The sequence below is a fragment of the Lathamus discolor genome, chromosome 6 (genome assembly GCF_037157495.1).
Source record: "Lathamus discolor isolate bLatDis1 chromosome 6, bLatDis1.hap1, whole genome shotgun sequence".
NCBI classification, from domain to species: domain Eukaryota; kingdom Metazoa; phylum Chordata; class Aves; order Psittaciformes; family Psittacidae; genus Lathamus; species Lathamus discolor.
The window spans coordinates 44,719,545-44,739,956 of NC_088889.1; the positions used below are offsets into that span (position 1 = coordinate 44,719,545).

General features: G+C 41.4%; 1 protein-coding gene across 2 annotated transcripts in view; it reads left to right on the forward strand.

Annotated features, from left to right (window-relative positions):
* The first annotated feature begins 325 nt into the window (after window positions 1–325).
* The window catches only part of STXBP6 (syntaxin binding protein 6), a 110,198-nt gene continuing 90,111 nt past the window's right edge, over window positions 326–20,412 (forward strand). Inside the window, exons 1-2 of one of the 2 annotated variants that reach the window (XM_065686531.1) lie at window positions 326–801; window positions 4,306–4,399. The gene's annotated coding sequence lies outside the window, so the exon portion shown is untranslated. The remainder of the gene's footprint in view (window positions 802–4,305; window positions 4,400–20,412) is intronic. The other variant, XM_065686530.1, reaches the window with a different exon arrangement.

Genomic DNA, 20,412 nt, shown 5'->3' on the forward strand with positions numbered 1-20,412 from the left:
CACGCCCTCACGAAGCTCACCACGGGCTAGAGCAGCCGTTCCCGCACCTGAGCGGCCCGGGGCTTTCCCGACGCTCACTCTTTGCGTCGCTTTACCTTCGGGCCATGCAGAACAGGCAGACCCGGCTCCCGCACCGCGGGCTCTTTGTGACACGGGGTGAACGTGCTGCCGTTGTCCTCGGCACATTCAGCGCCGCAAAACTCCCAAGAGCGCCGAGGGGGTGCCTCAGACGCTCACTTTGGAGCTTTGCCCGTCCAAACTCTCGCCGCCCCGGAGCCGGGCGCTCTGCCCGCCCCGGCGGAGCCCGCCCCCCGCGGGGCCTCCCCCGCCCGCCGCCGCGCTGCGTGCTCGGCCCGCTCCCACGGTGCGCTCTCGGGGTGCGGCGCTGCCGCCGCCACTCAGGCTGCGGGGCCCCGCGGGCGCGGGATCGGCGGCCAGCCCGCCATCACCAGCGTGCGGGGCTCGTCCGTTCCCTCCCCGGCGGGCCCAAACTCCCGTCCCAACGCGCTTAGTTCCTCCCCGCCTCCCAAACCCGCTTCCTGCCCCGCTTTTCCCGCGCCGCCGGTTCGGGGCCGGCCCGGGACGGCGGCGGCGGGGGCGGGGGGCGGCTGGCGGGCGGCCCCGATTGGCGCAGCCCGCGCACTTGCGGCCGCCCTCACGCCTTGGCGCTGGCAGCGCGGCGGCTGCCGCCGCGGGGCACAGCGCGGAGCGGAGCGTTACGGCACGGCACAGCACGGTGCTGCGCTCCGCGCGGGGTCCGCGCACCGCTGCGGCCGGCAGAGGAGGCGAGCCGGCAGGAAGGTAGGTGCGGGGGGGTAGCCGCCGTGGTGCGGGAGGGGGGGCTGCGCTCGGTGGAGCACTGGCTCCCTGGGTGGCGGCGCCGCGCCCACCGCGTTGGGGCTGCCTTCTGACGCGGCGCCCGCGGGAGAAGCCCCCTGAGAAAGAGGGTAGCGAGTTAACGCTCAACTCCGCAGTGGCGTCCCCCGCCCCGGTCCCGGTGCCGGGAGTGCACTGGGCGCCCCGGGCGTGCCGGGCCGGGGCTGCGCCCTCGAGGGGAGGCGGCTGTTGCCGGGCGGGGCGGCCGCCCGCCCGCAGAGCCTGCGGAGCTGGGCTGAGGAGAGCGGTGCGCGTGGCAGCGCCGCGCTCCCCGCCTCGCCGTCGGAGGCTGTCGGAGCGGGGCGGCGGGGGGGAGCCGGCCCTGTGGTCACCCCACAGCGGGAGACTCCGCTCCGACACCGTCCCAGAGCCCTGCGAGGTGGCGGGGCCGCTGGTGCAGCCCGGGAGCGGTAGCTCTCCCGTCGTTCCTTGTTGTGGAGATTCTCCGTGTGGTGAAGAGCGGCGCAAAACCGGCCGGCGTACGTTAAGCCGATCTGCTGGTGTTCCGCCGGCGCTGTGTTTTAGGAGTAACCTTGACAATCCAGCGAAACGGCCACCACTGGGTTCCTTGCCTTGCCTGTCTTCTCTGCCGTCTCTCAGAGCCAGGGAATGGAAAAGTGAAACTCGCAGGATCTGTCGTCTCTATCCTCTTCTATTGCTGTGGTGCTTCTGAAGTTGAAGGAAATACTTGCCATTATTTAGAGAAATGTGTTATTTTTGTTTTTTTTTTTTTTCCCATCCTATTTTGCCCTCTGTCAAACGGGGGAGTTTCTATTTTAGGAATTGCATCACTTTGCAAATCCCTCTATCTTTCTGTAAACATAAGCTGCCTTTTAGGATGTGTTCAGCTTGGCTCCTCTCCTTTTGTGAGTCAGAACTAGTGTTACTGCGTTTCATTGCTTGAACGGGCACCACAGACCCGTGGCGCCTCTCTTTAAAGAGTTTCAAGAGTTGTTGGTCTTGTGATAGGGATCATCTGGTATCTCTTTGTGCTTAACGTTTCTGAGGCAGGCTGAACTTCAGCCTTTTCCATTCTGTGATACTGGAAGATGGCAATAGCGTTATTTTGATTCTCTGTTTATTATGAAATCTAATCAAAGCTGCAGCATTGAACTGTAGAAGTCTCTGACCTCCCATCTCTTGTAGAAGAGAGGAATAAACATAGGGCAGGGAAGTGGTGATGCATTGAGTTAGCAATCCCTAGGTTTCTTATTCGCATCTGTAGTTTCTAAGCACCCTTTAACTCCTGAGGTGTTCTGGAAATGCAGTTAGATACTTTAATTAATGATGCCTTAAAACTCCAAACATGGTGGGTTTTGAAGTAATCGATACAAAATAAATATTTGCAGTTTGAGTTCCATGGCCCCTTTAAAGATGCGGTAAGATACATCAGTGAAAGTAAAGACTGTGACATTTTTAGAATGGAGAGAAAGCACCATTTTGGAAGTTAGCCCAATCACCATTTTGTGAGAGCTTCTCCAGGTGAAGGAATTTCCAAGTATAAGGTCTGTGAAGAACTGTGCTGTGGGAAGTAAGGGGTGTTTTACCCTGAGTAGGAGTGTTTGCCGTGAGGACTGAGTTTGCTGTTAAGTCACACTCTTGAAGATTCCTCATCTCCATTTCATATATCTTCAAGTCTCTGAGTGTCCCCCTAGACATGGTCTGGATCTGAACATCTATAGAGTCAGGGATGTGTGACGATAACACAGTAATGTGTGTTATAGATGGCCCAAAGAGAAGTATTTTATGTTTTTTTCCAACTGTATATTCAGATCATTTCATTCTTGTGTGCATGTGGGATTTTTAGGCAATGAGAATAATACAAAAATAAGCTATTTATAAAATGCTTAATATGAAAGTTTGGGTGTCCTTGTTCGCTTTCCGCTACTCTTCCCCTTCCCTCCCCCCGAGTTGAATAGTTTTCATTACACTGCTGCAGGCTACTTACTTATACTGGATGGTCACTTCTTAAATAAGATGAATTTATCGATAGATACTTCTTGTGTTTGTACAGTTCTTGTTAGATTAAAGATACATATTAGAGAGCTTAAAAATACCATTTTTAAAAGAATGCAGGTTTCAAAACTATACGGGCTAAAATGACTTCTGTTTAATACGAATGAAGTCCTGTGATATGCTGACTCCGGCAAATAGCGCATATGGCCACCAGGAAGCCAGTAAGAGTTTTCTTTGCATTGCCAGGCACAAGTGGAACACATCTCAGAGAATCCATCCCTTCTCCAGTGTATGCTGCTTGAAAGACCAAGGCCCCAACTCAAGGGTCCTACAAGATAATGAAGTGTATGCCATTAAAGGGTAGAGCTGACTGTTAACCTCCAGTAAACTAATTCCCACTCCACAGAACTAACCAAAATGTTTATATTAAAGTCACAAAGATGCTAGCAGACTAGTCACTAATCTCTGCACATATCAGAACATTTGGACACTTTACTGTAGTGTGAGGAGCCTGCCGTACAAGCTCAAGAAAATAAATCGACTATCAGGAGCTCACTCTAAGAGTAGTACCAGTCTGTTAATAGTTGATCGCATTGCCGTTCTGGCAATACAAATAAACTTCTTACAGGCTTCCTTATGGCAATCAGTTCCTTGCTGATAGGCAAGTCCCTGTGGCCTTTACTACTTTTCTTCACTGAATGAAAGTTATGGGATGCAGAGAGACAAAAAAGTACCTGGTGTCTTTCCACTGGGAAAGACCAACAAAAGAACTTGTGTTCAGCTGCCCTTAGCCTCTGAAGGATGGACTTAAAGGTGGGTGTTGAAACTCAGAATGCACAATTTAGTTTTGGCACTTTAAAATATAAATCTACACCAAAGTGATTGCCGGAACAAAGCAATCTGACTTTAAAATACAAAACCCCAGAAGGTCATCAAATTACAGAACAGCGGAGGTTGGATGGGACCTCTGGAGGTGGGTTTTTTCATTTCTGGCACACCTTTTTCTTTAGGAGAAAAGCTGTGCTAAGATTAGCTTTTTTGTTTGTTTTGAGAGATGTAGAAAGGAAATTGCGGCTTGTAAATTTAGATGCTCGCTAACTAAGAGGGAATATCAAACATAGGGGGTTTTGTCTTGTTCTTTGCCCTTTGTTTTTGTAAGCAGGTGTCAGACAGCTAAGTGAGGTCACAGTTGCATTCACAGGTGGAATGGAGTTCCTGGTTACTAAAGCTGAAATGTTCCCAAGTTATGTTTCCTCATCTATCTTAAATGGGGACCTTTGCTGAGCCATCCTAAATTATGCCCAAACTATTTTTATCTTCATCAGTACAGAAGTTCAGTTTCAGTGTAAACATGCTTTCAGTATGTTTTGGGGAAGGATTATTCTTAACTGGGTTTAGTAAAACTGCAACTTAAGAGAACTCAAATTATGTCAATTGTTCATTTAAATCCTGAAAACATCTGTTTTACTGCAGCTTGTATGAATGTGCAGCTGTTTAGAAGTGACTGTCAGAGAAGCAAGGAATGATTCAATGGCATACAAAGTGCTGGATACTTCCCACATCACTGGTAATGCAGTATTTGAAAAATCTGTATTTGAAAAATGCAACCAAGACTGAATGTTTACATGTTTTTAATAATTTTTCTGGGTGACAAACTAGTTTGGCTATGTTATAGTAGCAGGCAGAGGTTTTTTTTTAAGGTAGGGTATCAGATCACTTTCATTTTACCAGGGCCTGAAAGATACATACAGAAATTCATGTGGTTAAGATTCTGACCTAATTTAATTCCTATGGAAATTAAAGAAAAGCCTTTAGTTGTCTTCACTGGGACTTGAACAGAGCAGTTAGTCATGCTTTGTCCCATGGAGTTGCTTTACTTTTCCATCTGCTGTGTATTTAAGGAGGTTTCCTTTAATATGTAATTATGGGAATAGGTGACTTACGTTTTTCAGCTGCTAAGGCTGTAGTTACAGTACATAATCTGTTCTTGAAATACCCAAACCTAAGATTAAGTTTTTTTCTTATGGTGTCAGTTGTATTTTACAAAGCTGTTAATTAATGTGCAGTTAGACACAAATTATATTGTGGTTCAGTCTGAGCTTAAAACTAGTTTTTTATGTCAGGCCTTTGACTCAGTTCTGAGTTGATGCTGTCAACTTCAGGCACCTGATTACCTCCTGACCTGCAGTGTCCACATTTCCTGTCTAGTCAGTGGAAGGAGTTTGAAGCCTTGAGGGCATGAATTGGAGCATTCTAGTGTTTCACAAAATAGTAATGATGTTACTTCAATAAGCACTATTAAAAAGCATGAAATAGGTTTTATGTGAGTTGGGAATAAGGCAATACCATTCTGTGACTGTACTGCGTTTGATGATGTCTATCGGGTTATGTCCCATTTACACATAGCACACCACTGTCCCTGCATGCCGGAACTCTACCAAGGTAGTACTGAATTATCTTTAGCCCAGGGGCTCAGTTGCATATGGTGTCTCTTGAGAAAGCTTCGTGAAGGTAAGATAATTCATTGATCTGTGAAGTTTCTCAGGATGAAATTGGGACTTGTAACTTACTTTTAATGGCTTGATGGAATCTCAAATATGACACTTGTCATCTTGAAATAAAAGTAAAACCTCTGTGTCCAATATGATATTTTAGTCAAAGCGGTTATCCGATAAACTATTAATAAGCTAGCCCTTAAAGGAATAAGAAACAAAAATGCCTATACCTTGATTAAGATATGAGCTACGTATAGGGCATCTTCAGATGCTCAGAAGAATTACGTAAAAGGCGGCTAGTTTCAGGTTCTGGTTAGTTTTTGACAATTTAGGGGACAAGAAGTATGCCTTTAAAAAGCTACACGAGACTTAAAATATTTTAGATTTCCTAAAAAGAAAACTTCAAAGATAACCTCTGTCAGTCAAGAAATGTCTTGATTTCATTTACTTTTTTCCATAAAAGAAAAAAGTGTATGTATCTAAATACATTTTTATAAAATGTGTACACACGCATACGTACTGGACTTAGTACTGTCATGTAAAATAAGCCTTTTGGTGTCTCTTTTGTGAAAGAGACGGTAATGTTTTGGAGTGGGAGAGTAAGTGCTTATGATGAGCCTGGTACAGTCCCTTTTTAATGGTTCCAGATGTCTGTGGGTCCAGTCCTACTTCTAGTTAGTTGCATGTAAATCTTCTAATTCATTTTTCTTAAAGAAATGACTACTTACACATGAGAGTGTGTGTGCAGATCTGGACTGTGGTAAGTCTTGGTATTGTTGACCTTACAGTGCAGTAACAGTGCTTCTGCATTGCAACTTGGGTGGGGATGATAAGAACATGTTTGCAACTCTGCTTCTGCTTCCCTGCTGCTCGTTTATTAGGGCCCTGACTCAGTTTTTTTGATGTTTGGTTAAATAAAACTGGGAATTCTCCAGTGGTGTCAGACACTTCTTTATTTCATGCTTGTCCCCTTCAGAAGCTCGTGAAACGGTATATGGTCAAGATGCTGAAATAGCTTGTGATAAGATGCTTGTTTGAAACAATAATAGCTGGTGTCTTCAAGTTACTTATTTGAAACCTTGGAGAAACTTTAACTACTGACTTTGTGTGTATGTGAAAGAAGTCTTGTTTTTTTATTTAAAAGCTAACCGTATGGTTTGGGATTTGTTCTTTGTATTCCATTTAGTTACTGGGAAAAGTGCAGGAGTGGGTTGTCTTTGCTGGTAACCCAAATACTAATTTGAGTGTGAAGTGAGGCTTCTTTCCAGCCCCCTCTCAGAAGTGATGGGGCTGAGGAATGCAGTGGTGCAACTGACCTGGTGTTTAGCAGCACCTAACACCTGAGGTCCCACAAGTGTTCACTAGGTGCCAAGCTCTCCCATACATCTGTGAGCTGGGTGTGGTGAACCCTCATTTGCTGTTGAAGTAAATGACTTTAAATGACTTTTTTTAAGGTCATGTTGTATGTCAGTGGTAAAACTGTGATAATAATGCATCTTTCTGTTTTTGTATATAGATTGCCAGTGTATCAGACATTATTTTAACCTTTTAAGCAATTCAGTAGAACATGTGAAATTAACTCTGTGTGCATTTGAAGTCCCTTGGTATTTGAATTTGTAGACTTATGCCATGGAGAATCTTGCCCAGTGGGTGACACCAACTTCTTCCCCTTTCCAGTTTGTAAAGAACAGTTACTTAGGTTTCCTAGAGTAAAATAGGCAATGATGTATATGGATTATTACATTTTCTGCCTCTGTCTTTGTGCATCTGTTGTATCTTGCTCTGTAGTCTGACAGTTTTTGCATATACCCTGTCTCTGCACCAGAAGGAAATGAATTTTCACAGGTGGAGCAGTGCAAGCCATGTGAAGGTGTAGTGTCTGGGTGTTTCACAGGGACCTGGTATGACAGCCAGTTACATGAGCACATTTGTGCACTTCCTGCTGGTGACAAAGCAATAAATCCAAGGTTAGCTTTCTGTGTGTTCCCTCCATTATGTGGATTTATTTCATATTCTTACAACAGGGGCTTGTCTGAACGTCAGGATTTCCCCCTTGCCTTCCGTTTTCCAAAAGGGTGGTATGGGATGGAGGTGACAACTTTTATGCATTATGGCTTTGAAAGGGAACCTTGTTCTTCTGAAAGGGGGGTCAATATGTAATTTTGCTGGCAGTAGTAGAAAAATACTTTTTAATCATTCAGTGAGATACTGGGGGTGGGGGGTGGGAGAGAGAAGGAGGAGAGGAGAAGAGACAGGGTAATAGGAGTAGGAAAAGTGGAGCCCAAACAGTGGTGTAAGATATTACAGTAATCTATTCTGAATAAACTCTTCTGAAAATGGAAAACAGAGAGGACTTCTGGTAAGTGCAGCAGTCCCTCTATAGACATGTCTGAGATGGGAGGAAGTGAGAAACACTGAAACATGAAGAGGTGCGATGAGTAGCTTTCTTAACACTGAGGTGTGGAAGCTGTTGGGGGTGTTCATCTAATTAATGAACCAGTAGCACTGGTTCCTCTGCCTTCCTCAGACAAGGGTTATTGCCATGACCTGGTCCCAGCTCTGTGTTACCATGATCTCTATAATTTCTGCGTTTATAATTTTCTCTCTTTTCAGCATTTTTCATCATTTCTTGTATTATCATCCTTTGTATGTATCTTTGATCATCAGACTGTTCTCTTTCAAACCTCATCTGTCAGTTCCCTTGAGCTTCTGAAGGGACTTAGCAGGTGTGTATTTCCTTGTTGTGCCTCACCTTAAACATTAACTTCCTTTTCTTTGGACAAAAAAAATTTGATCAATGTTTGATTTCCTCCGTTGACAGGTTAGTTTTCCCCTTTCTATGTTTTCTTGTTTCCTTATCTAAATAATCAGATTTTTTTTCAGCTTATCTTGAAAACAAGGTATATTTTCAGGAGAGTAAGATGCGACATTTCCTTTCTAGCTTCCATTTCTCTCTACTTACCAGTTGTCTTCCCTTTCACAAAGTTTCTCCCATCATTTTTTGGAATTGCATACTTTAAATGAAATGGTGAGGTTACTGATGATAAGGGATGAAGGTAAGTGTTCTGTAAATGCCACTGTGGTAGGTTCTGGGTCTTTCCAGATATGTCGTTATACTCTGTGACAGGAGGATGTGAAATATTTCACACACATTGAGTAAATAATGGCTGTTAGGAATAAGTGCTTTTGATTTAGCAGAACTGGATGACTCCAGAAAATCCCAAAATGAAAAGCTGGAGACAGTGTGGTTTGAATAAGTGTGGTTTGAATAAATAATAGAATTATATTGGGTGACTAAATGGGTATCCTTATGCTGTCATGGAACTGAGGCAAAAGAAGCTGTGTCAGTGCTGAATGGTCACTAAAAATAAGAAAAAGACAAATATGAGAGAGTCTGAGAGTCGGCTCCTGGTATGTCTAATACATATATGCCGTGCAGAGTATTCTTCATGTAATAAAGCTGAAAACTGGAGGAATGTACATTCAGAGGCAAGAGAAATAGATCTGATGTCTTTTAATCTTTAACTGCAAGGAGCAATTGATTTCACTGTAGGATTATCTGAATAACAACATACTGGACATTGCAGGGCTGCTTCTTCTTCTGGTTGTCATTTTTCCTTATTCTAAAAAATCTGAGCACTTTAAATGATAGTATTTCCATCATACTTCTGAATTTCCTATTGTGCTTCTTTGAATTTGTTAAGGATTAATTTTAGTGTATGTAATTTATAAATTAATTATACATTTACCTATAACTGAGATCTGTGCTTTTTAAGAGATGAACTTGTAACTTTGCATATCCATAAGGTGCAGTTTTTGTTTAATATTAGTTTGAAGAGTAGAACTTGAATATCAATTTTCTTCAGCTATCTGTAAAAAATCTGTTCTTATGTAGAATATGAAGCTGAATAAAACCAATGGTCTGTTTGCAGAGCTTCATCTTATTACCAGTACACAGAAGACCTTAGAATGGAAGTGGTCTGAGAGCTGTTATGTTTTGGATTGCTAATAAGAATCCTAGTAGATGATGTAATTATTTGCCCACTGTGTTGGTCTAATAAATAGTTCTATTTGTCTTTGGATTGAATTGGCAACTGAGGGGGGAAAAAAAAGCCGAAACATTTCTTGGAAGATATTTGGAAGGTTTGTTAACAGTAGATCCTTGTTTGATTGCAGATGGAAATCTTGCAATTCTCTTTAGGGTCTCTATGAAATCATTTGCTTACTGTAGGAAAGAACAGTCTCTCTCAAGTATATAAATGATGCTAGAATTGTCAAGCTGAGTGAGCAACTAAAAATAATGAGTTGCAAAGAATTCAAAGTATGCATCTGGCTATTAGGGCTATACCCACACTTTTCTGGTATCATCCTTATGTGAAAAGCAGCTCTTGCTTTCTTCACTTGCTGTGCAGATGGCCATACAAAAGATTGCTCTATGAAGAAAGAATGAAACATCACTTGGCATAGTAGCTAAAAGTACAGAATGCACTTAACTCTGTCCTCGATATCAAAATCTTTTTGATTTAGATGCAGCTTTTATAATGATGTATCTTTTGATAAATTGTTATCCTTGTAAAAATGAAATGAAAGCCTTGTAAGAAGTTCTGAGAACAATATTGGTATCGTGCTGTGTGCCTGCACTCACGGCTCTTGCATTGTAGATGCTGATTTTTCCAGTTGCCCGAGTGTTGCATGCTTGTTTTCGTATGAAGATTAATAGGACTTCCCTTCCTTTCCTTCTTGTCTTTTCTCCTCAATTTTCCTTCTCCTGGTGTCATGTACTTGGATTGATTTTCTTTTCTCTCGTGTTCTGTCCCTTTACTAAATTTCACTTGGGTATGATGGGCACAAGTGGTTAAAAACACTGTATTTGCAGCAGGATGCCTACTCAAGCTGTGGCATGATTAGTGTTGAAGTTTAATATTATATGGAGAAGACCTTGAAGAAAGAAAAGTGTTAAGCTACTAGCAAGAACATGCAAACCCTTGATGTTTAACAAAGTGTGGAATGCCATGCACATTGTAGTGAAGAACACTGATCACAAAAGAATGTTAGTAACAGTTATCTGAATCTTTAACAATTTGAAGACAGGTTTCTAGTTGGTTTAAAACTGTTTTCCTTTTTACTCCAGCATACGTTCTCAGAGCTCTCTGCCCTTCCCACTGCATTGTAACAGGGCTCTTTTTCTTTTGTTTCAGAAATGAACAGAGGAGACAGAGGAGAGAATTGTGTTTCTGAGGAACGCAGCTCTAGAGCTGCTTATGAGGAAATACTAGATCTGAATTGTTCTTATTGCAGTGTGAAAAGACATCAGAGCAGTAAATAATTCTATTGTGTGACAGCAAAGACAGCTAAAGGGCAGTAAACGTTTGGGTTTGATTCTGAATCTGATTTGTGTAGTTTATTTAACAAGGCTACCAGCTTTGAGAATAGAAGAGCAGGAACTTGTTTGCAGTAGTCAGGTGAGTAGCAATTTGAGTTTCTGTTTATGCCTTCCTGAGGTGTTTGTACCTTGGGCTTACCAGATATGAAACACTTTGAAGTAGTTAACATATATTCAGAAGCTTGAAGGAATACCACATGCATTTGAATGCTCAGGAAACATTTGTCTTTTATTTTAGGCAGGTTCGCAGGTGCTCAGAGTAAAGTTGTGAGGCACCAAATGTGGTGGCACACTGAAAGCGCTGTGTTTCTCACTGTGAACACAGCTGTACAAGCTGGCTTTTGGCTACTGGAAAAGATCCTGAGAAGGGTGAGTCCTAACAGAAGGCAGAGAAACCCAGTGGTTTCTGAAAGACCTAGTTCTTTATGTCTGTGTCTAAAACATGTCTAGCATCATCTTTACAGTACAAGGGAGGAGAGAATCAGGCAGCCTTCATGTGAGAGCTTGAGAGTCCATTCTGACTCTATTTGAGAGCAGTGTATGAAAAAAAAATCCCATAATCTGCTGTCAGAGTAATGGTATAGCCAGAGAGCAGGGCTCACTCACCACAGAATGGTTTGGGTTGGAATGGACCTTAAAGATCATTCAGTTCCAACCCCTTTCTTCCACTAGACAAAGTCCTTCAAAAGTCCCTCCCTGTCCAACTTGGCCTTGAACCCTGCGAGGCATGGGGCAGCCACAACTTCTCTGGGCAACCTGTGCCAGCACCTCACCACCCTCATAGTGAAGAATTTATTCCTAATATCTAATCTAAATCTCCCCTCTTTCATTTTAAAGCCATTCCTGAAATCTTCTCTTAATCTGTTTAAGGTGTTGACAGATAGGAGAATGAACAACAGTAGTATTCAGAATAGGCTCTTGATTTTTGTGCAGTGTGGATTTAAAGGCCCCAAAAGTGGTAGAACCACGTAAGTTTGTTTATGGAACTTGAAGAGGTTGTGGTGTTTGTTTCACATAGGGCCTTTGTTCTCCCTTTCACCTATACCCTTTTCATTCATATTTTAAGGTTATCTCGGGATTGCATCACTAATTTCAGTCATGCATGATTGCAGTGCTGTAAGTTTCCTCCTGCATCCCTCCTTAAATAAAGGTAAGGGAAATTGATTGGATTGGATAGATTCGATACAAGGAGGAAGTTCTTTACTGTAAGGATGGTGAGGCACTGGAATGGCTTGCCCCGGGAAGTTGTGAATGCTCCATCCCTGGCGGTGTTCAAGGCCAGGTTGGACAGAGCCTTGGGTGACATGGTTCACTGTCAGGTGTCCCTGCCCATGGCAGGGGGGTTGGAACTTCATGATTTTAAGTTCCTTTCCAACCCTATTCTATGAAAAGAAGGTAATTACGCTTCCCGTTGAAAGTGTGTTACTGAATAATAGCAATGAGGGCATTTTAATAAAATTGTCGTATATTGCTTTATCATGCAAACACTGTTCTTCAAACAAAATGGATTTACAGTTCTTGTTTTTGTTGTATTCAAAGTGTAGTCTACTAATATATTTGAATCGGAAGAAATAAGCTCAAAGACCTTGTTAGTTTAAGCATTTTTAAGCATTTAAGTTATGTAAGAAGTGGCAGTTGTCACTTCTTTGTTACCTTTTCACCTTCAGGGAGCACATCCAAAAAGCCAATACATGCAGATAAAAGTGGATCAGAGCGATAATGTTCCAAGGTTATGGCGTTTGTATCCAACATTTACCTCCTATTTGCTTTTCTTCTATACTACCTGGATAGCGTTCTCCCTCTCCCCCCCCCCCCCCCCCACCAAGTTATGTACTGAAGATCCATAAATTGGGGGATTTGATAAATTAATCTATATCAGCTAAAATAATTTCCATGCTCAGGTTGTGGAATGAAATCTGGGGATTTGAATTGCTCATGACATTCTTTAAAAGTATATCCAAACAGTAAGTACAGGACAGGAGTTACAGCTTGACTGAGTTGGAGTTGAAGGTGTTGAACAGAATGAAGTACAATGGCAAAACCCCCTTTTCCTTTGTGTCTGAATTACCATAATAATGTTAAAAGATAAAGGATGTTGGTGCTGATTTAGCATGGAGACAAACTTTTTTCTTAATCTACATCATAAAAAGAGCAATTGCAGTAACTTCTGAGAGACAGACAGTTCCTGGCAGACAGTAGAATTATGACTATATTGATAAAGTTAGTTGCATGATTTCTCCCCCCCCCCCCCTTTCTGAGGTGGAGGTAGTGGTTCCTCTTGTAGAGGAATTAACCCTGTTAATGTGTGCAAGAGTGAGACTGTGAGGAAAAGGTTCTCTAAAAAATGCAGCTCTTAAGGCGACCAAATGCTTCATTGCAAGCATTTTTTAAATCTGAAAGTCAGTAGGTATCAATCCTGTTTAGTGATTTGAGCTCATGATTGTTTAAGTTTTAAAAGACTAGCATCAATATCGTACTGAATCTGCATAATGCCGATGCTGGCTGCCTAATGCAGATTATTTCTGTGAGCTGCTGTACTTTCTGGACTTCATTGTTAATGCAGATACTTCGCATCATCTTCTGGAAAAAGAAAGGATACTCTTTTCTGCATTATGTTCTATGTTCTAGTTTCAGAGTAACTGAAGAACATCCATTTGCCCACCATTTTCCACTAACAGCCACAGTAATGTCTTTATATATTTCCAATTTGGCAAAACAAGTTTGTGAAAGTAACCGAAGAAGGGGCATTTTGAAATACAGCAGGAGAAGAAAGGGAATCTTTCCCTATGGATACTGTCACTACGCCAAAATGAGAAAGAACATTCTGGAAGTTTGGCCTTTGCATACAAGTTTTCTTTTTTTTTTGCCCCCAGCCCCCACCCCTCTTTTTTTTTGCCCTCAGCCCCCACCCCCCTTTTTTTTTCCTCATTGGTTTAATAGAGTGGTATGCTGGAGATGTAACCCCTCTGTAATCATCGTGGCAGGGGGGTTGGACCTAATTATCTTAAGGTCCTTTCCAGCCCTAAGTATTCAAGTATTCTATGATTCTGTGATCATATGTGAAAAATTATTCTGTCTCAGAAGTAAAAATGGGAAGAGGGAAATCTGTGTGGGACAACAGAAGGATACTAATTACGAACGTGAACTTCCAAATCTAGTGTTTGATTTCAGTATGTTTTCGGTTTGCGTCTGTTTATTTACTTGTAAGAGAATAACTGCTAATTACGTAAAGATTAAATGTTTTTTTTCTTAGTGATATTCGTAATATCTTCTGCTGCTTTGTCTTAAGGAAGGAGGTAAGGAGCAGTGCCCTCTGCTCATAGATGACCCCTGATTTGTGTGACTGTGCTAGATGTTAACTGGCACATTGCATTTTCATGCAATTTAAGGATGCTTTTTATTGATTTTTCTTTGCTGTGCTTCAAGATTCTTGTATTGTTCTTGTATTCAGTAATTCACAAGAAATTGAAAGGAAGTTACATTGACTATTATATGGCTGTTTCTCTGTTGTACTTAGTAAGCGTGTTTCATCATACCAGAAATTCTGTTCAGTCTAAGGCTAATTTTGGAAAAGAAGGAAAACAGGCCGTTTCTGTCTGGAACTTACTTGCAAGAGGGCAGAAACTTTGAGCTGAAGGAATGTATGTAATTTGTGTTTGAAGAAATTTTTAACCATAAGGAAAAATTCAATATGAATTGGAATCTTAGGTTTTTATTTGATTCCAGATGTCACTGGAGAGTGACTGGGTTCATTTAATGCTTCACCTAGTCTCTCTCAATGAATATGGTCTGACCATCTCTCTGACCTCCTACTTTTGGATGCCTGATGGCTTTCATTGCAGATTTTTAGTTAAGTGAAAATGACAGCTTCAGTATAAAAGAGTTTTCAGATCCTTTTAAATAGGCACAAATTTTGTCCAATTACTTGTAGATTGCATGAATGCCCTCGCGTTGCTTTTAATGGGGTTGTGGGATCTCTAGCAGCTGGGAAGGAGTTTGTTCCATAACACTTGTCAGCATCACCATTTACAGTTGATGCAGCATACCATTATGCTTGCTGCTAAAGTGCTGAGCTATTCCAGCATGGATGCATGTGACCTATGAGTCTGTTGAGTGCCTTTATCCTATACATAAGTGCTGCAATTACCTCATGCTGATGTGTCACAAGCATGGGCATGGACCTTATGTGCAATACAGAATGCTCATGTGACAGAGGAATGCTTGGCGAAGCGGTGTAATTGTGTGGTGCAAACAGCACATGTATTTGTCAAACATGAGCTGTAAGTTCTGAAACTAGTACAAATAAGTGGGTGCCCTTTGGATGGACAGATGTCTAGCGTTCTGATCTGTCAAATGCTAGAAGACAAGATTATCAAGTGCTAAATAGAAAGTTTTTTTTTTTTTAATTTGGGTTTATAAGGTTGAAATCTGTATTTCTTATTATGCTGTTCAACCTCACTTTTTACATCAGCACATGGACAATAGTTTCTGGTTTTAGAAAGTCAGATTATTGGTTTTATTGCTACTTTTTAAGAGACTTACGCACTTCGGCAGTGTTGGTGAGTTTGAACTATTATGCAGAAGAGCTGAAGCCTGAGTGGTATAAATGACATTAATAGTAATTAGGATTAAAGGATATTAAAACAAGCCAAGGAATAGCTTGTTCCCTTTTATGTCTCATATGCATGACGAGTTTCCTTTGGTTTAGACAGATCTAGGAATGACATTTCCTAATTTCATCTCCTGGGGGAAAAAATACCTCTAGAAGGAGGTTACCTTGGGGTGGAATTAAAAACTGCTTAGAGAAATGCCAGTTGTAAATGTGTGCTGGAGCTGTCCCCAGGAGGGTCTGAATCTTCTGAAGTGTTTTCCAGATACGAGTTTCAATATGGATTGAACTTCTTTCAGAATGAGAACTTCCACATTCTCTAAGCCCGTCCTCAGAAATAAATTGAGCTGTTGTTTTTGGTGTTCTCCTACTACTGGTAATTCTCAACTGGTAGTTTTCCTGGCAGTGATGTTAGTTTATATGTATATTTTATTGCTCTTTTCTATTTCAAATCTCAAAATGTTGCATTATGCACCAGAGAAGGCTAAGAAGAATCAGTTTGTTTTATCAGTGCGTGGGTGCTTGTTTACAGTGGGCAGTTATGCTCTTAATTTCATACATCCACCAACCAGAAATAGAGAAAACCTGTCGGAAATAACTAAACCTTTGAAGTACACCAAAATGACCTCAAAATTTCTCATATATGTACAGGGCGAAGTTCCAGTCTGTTATATATAGCCAGCATTTTGAGAGGTAGAATTAAACTGTTAAGGTTTGTAGCCAATGTCTTGCTAATAGTTACACATACTAGTGATCTGTGAGGTGGTTTCAACTCTTTCTGAACTACTATACGATTTGCTCAAAAATATGATTTAAAATGTCCATTTCACTATTTCACTTACACAATAACAATGCTAGCTATTTGAAATATTTTTATTCTTTCTGTTAAAGGTTTTATTTCTTTTTTAATTTATTCAAGTTTACAGACTGGAGTCTCCCTGATATTCAGAAAACTGCCTGTTGCTGACCTGTATGGAAAGGGAGCCATGTTGAACTGTGAAACAAGACCATTTTGTGCCTAATTTTTCTTTCTGGTGTGGTCCATTCTTCTTCTCTCTAGAATGGGGTTATAGAATCATAGAAAGGACCTTAAGATCATCTATTTCCAGCCCCCCTGGCATGGGCAGGGACACCTCACACTAAACCATGTCACCCAAGGCTCTGTCCAGCCCTGCTTTGAACACTGCCACGGATGGAGCATTTGCAGTTTCCCTGGGCAAAGGGAATTATGCCCCCGGGATGTTGATAAATATTGATAAGGATCGTTTTGCAGCCTGAGCAGTTACTTCTATTATGTATGAACTGTCATGTTTGAATAAGAAGAAATTTTTATTGGCACTGGTATGATGTGTTGGACTCTCACACTGTTGTTAGAGTGGTTATCTTGTTGTCTTGACTTAGAGTGGAAGACCTGGTAAGACTTGGCAGGTCTTTTGCCTTCTGTCTAATTTTGATTTCTTGCCAATGTCACAGTACCAGTTTTTTAATGTACTTTTATTAGACTTGAATTGCTTGTATCATTTTTCTTTTCTGCTAAATACCAGCTCAGGCTTTGTCAGAAGAACTATGTTCTTGACATGCTGGTGAGCATTTCAAAGAACATCATTAGTCACGTTGGCTGTGTGCACTGAGGCTTTTGCCCACAGGAGGCATAGTGACTAAGGGAGATGGTGAAGCCTTTCTAGGTCAAAGTCAAATCAGGCTGCTGCTATTGTTCTGCAGAAGTTTCACAGCCCTCTCTCTGAAGATCTCCATCTGCAGTTCTGAAGTCCCTGCTGCCCTTGCTAACCAAGAATAAGCATAAAGTCTCCCGATTTGTTGGTATAGCTTTCAGATGTGTGCTGTCTGTCTTCCCACTACTCTTCCGGCCAGTCTCTTGCAAAATTGCCTTTTCACTGAAAAAGAAAAATAGCTCAGGGTGGCTACTCCTGCTGAGTTGGAGACAGTACCATGTGCAAGCAACGGTTAAGTGTTTCTGTTTCCTTCCTAGTGCTTCTCCCCTCTTAATGGGTTGGCTGCCCTTTACCAGTAGCTTCCATGGTAATCTCTTGTGATCTGCAGTCTATTACTTAAAACTTTCTGAAAGCAAGTAAAAATCAGTTTTGTATGCTCGATTAATTTGTTTTTTCCCTTTCCCTGGCTTTGGATTGTGGTTGCTGCTCAGCATGTTTGCTCAAGCTGTTGTTGATGTTCATTGTGCAAACGGTTGCTGATGGTTTTGAGTCACTCTTCCTTGTTTCTTGCATTGGTTAAACTTGCACAGGTGCCTGGCTGAGGTTGGGCTGTGATGTGGGGAGCTAGAGACCAGCCCTGCTGCAGCATCACTGAGTCAGGGGCTGATGGTCCTGGGAGGCTGACATGTGGTCCTGGGCTGGGCAGGGAGCCGGCAGCCCTTGGGGACTAGGCAGGGCTGATAAGGCCTGTCAGGGTCCTCATAAAACCTATGCAGGGTTTTAGCTGTAAAATTAAAACACCTAATTGGACAAATTATTTTGTGAGAGTATTTTCTCTGATACACCACAGCCACCTGCTCCAGTTGGGGGAAATTTGCTTGGCAATTTATATTATTTAAGGTAGAAAGTAGACCCCAAAAAAAGGGATAATTCTAATAGTGCTTTTCATAGCTCTGAAACTAGATTACTCTCAAACTTACTGGGAAGAATGCAGTGGGAATGTGACAAAATCACTTGTTTAAACCCAGCAGTTCTCTGGCTATTAGACAGGGAGCAGCTGATGGACGTATTGGTGTATTGAACTAGGTATGATACAAGTGACCTCTAGCAGTTATCTTCTGAACTTTTGTATCTATCAGATAGCTAACAATGCCCTTAGCAGACCTGAATTTAACAACTCCATGTTGATTGCTTTGCTGCAGAAGTAGAAAATCAGGGATGGTAGGGAAGTGGTTTGTGGTAGTATTTTGGGGGGCATTTCATGTCAAAATGTAACCAGTTCCTTAGTAAACTGTGTTTATCTATCATACAGCAGTACTAAACTCTTACGTCATCAGCTCAAGTTAATCAGTTTCTCAGACATAATAGTCTTAATCTGGGCAGATGAGAAGAATCATACATTTGTTGGTTAACTTCTGTAGGGTTTTTCCAGATTGTTAACATTTCAGCTGCATGGATGCATGTCTCTCCTTACACTTGGTATGAAAGCTGTGAGAAGGGTTTTCTGTGGTATTGAACAGTGTCTAGGACATTGAATAAAGACCAGAGATCCCATTAACTGCAAGTGAAATGCAATATATTTGAGTATAAATAGAATTATTTGAAGTGGGGGAGGTTCTGACATTGTGTTTGGAGATGGTTTTCTAGGATTTCATGAAGGTATGGGTACTTGGCTTCCATTAATGTCTTAGAGTGCCAGGTTTTCTTCACTGGAATGCAAATTAGATACACCTTAGTGTAAAAGAAACCGGATAGGAAGGAGGAAGTGTTATGTTAGAAAACAATGAGCCATGTGCAAAGGAGGATATGGTGATGACAGAGTGCAGGAGGAGAATGCAGGTGTGCATTGTAAGTAAATTTATCTCTGTTGAACTGGCTGATACTGTGATTCTGTGCACTTTTGGGGTAGACAAAAATACTTTTGTGGGGAAGAAGCAACGTTCATGTAGCAGCTAGTTCTCTTAAGTTAGCCTAGCTCCACTTATGTTATCCAAGTGTGTAGTGAGAAGAACTTAAAAAAGAAGTTAAATACCAAAACTGTCTAAATGAAAACACTCTTTTGAGGTTTGATGGCAACCTGAACAATGCTGAAAGCTACTTCTTTCGATTTTATTATCTGTTAATAAGCTGTACTTGGGCCTTAGTATAATTTTATGTCACAAGGAACTAATGCTAATAGTTTTTGCTGCATAAGATCTATGGAAGTAAACTTTGAAGCCTGAACTCTGAATATTTAGAAGCTAGACATATTCACACATCATAGCTGGGAAATCAAATCTTTATTGGTGTTTTTCCAAAACAAGTTGTTCAGGTGTTCGGGACATCTACCACTGTTTCAATTTTAACACAATAGTATTTAGAAGAGTAAGGCAGGAAAATGAATGTCATGCTTTATTTTCATCACACAAAGTGAAGCCTGGTATTTTTATGACTGAGACATGCTAAAGGAATTAATTCATCACAAACAAAACATGTCTTCCCAGCAATATTTTTGCTGGGATATGAATGAGTCATGGGTTTGGGAACTGTGCTGGTCTCAGCACAATGAGATCTCAGAAAACTTCGGGATTTTCATTGTGCTTTCCTAAAGGAAAAATTATATTTATGACGTCAGTAAAACTCGCCTTCTTTTCGCTCTTTCACATGGCCTTCTACTTTTGAGCTGTTACGATACTAGGAACTCTTCCAAGAGAGCAGTTTCCTTCCCCATTACATTTTCTATACTAGTAAAGCCAGGAATCTGAATGCAGTGAGAAGAATCAAGAATATGGAAAGAGTGGTGAGGAACAGCATGTTGTTGCCAGGTCACTTTTGGCCTAAATTTATAAATGGGTAAATACCATCACTGAGGTAAAAGCTTTGAGTGACTGGCAAAAAGTAGCACAGAAACTTTTCAAAGAAAAGCAGTTTTTAAACACAAACTACTTGAAAGGCAGTATTATGGCACTAGTAGACAGCAGATGGTTACTGAAAATGAAGCTGTTGTCTTCTGCACTTGCTTTTTCTGAGGTTTTATTTGTGAACTGGTTTTATTTATCTAGTTGAGTCATGATATATTTACAAGAAGAAATTGAGGTGACTTTCAATACTTGATTCTTGGTAATTTTCGTAGGAGGCATAGTAGGTTTTGAAGTGCTGTTTAAGAAAGCTATATTATAACTACATTTGTTGCTGTAGCTTATAAGGTGAGAAAAGCAACTGGCAGAAATGTATGCCGCTGGGTTAGCATAGTCACCTTGACCTTGAGCTTTTCTCTGTGACACAAAAATCTCATATCACATCATTGTCTCAAAGGCATCAGTTTAGGATTCAAGAATAATCAACTGTAAGAATGTTGTTTCTATGCTTGTTTCTAAAGGCATCTGCGGAGATAACAGTAAGGTTTCAAGAATGAATTAACAGAGTGAACTGTAGTTTATT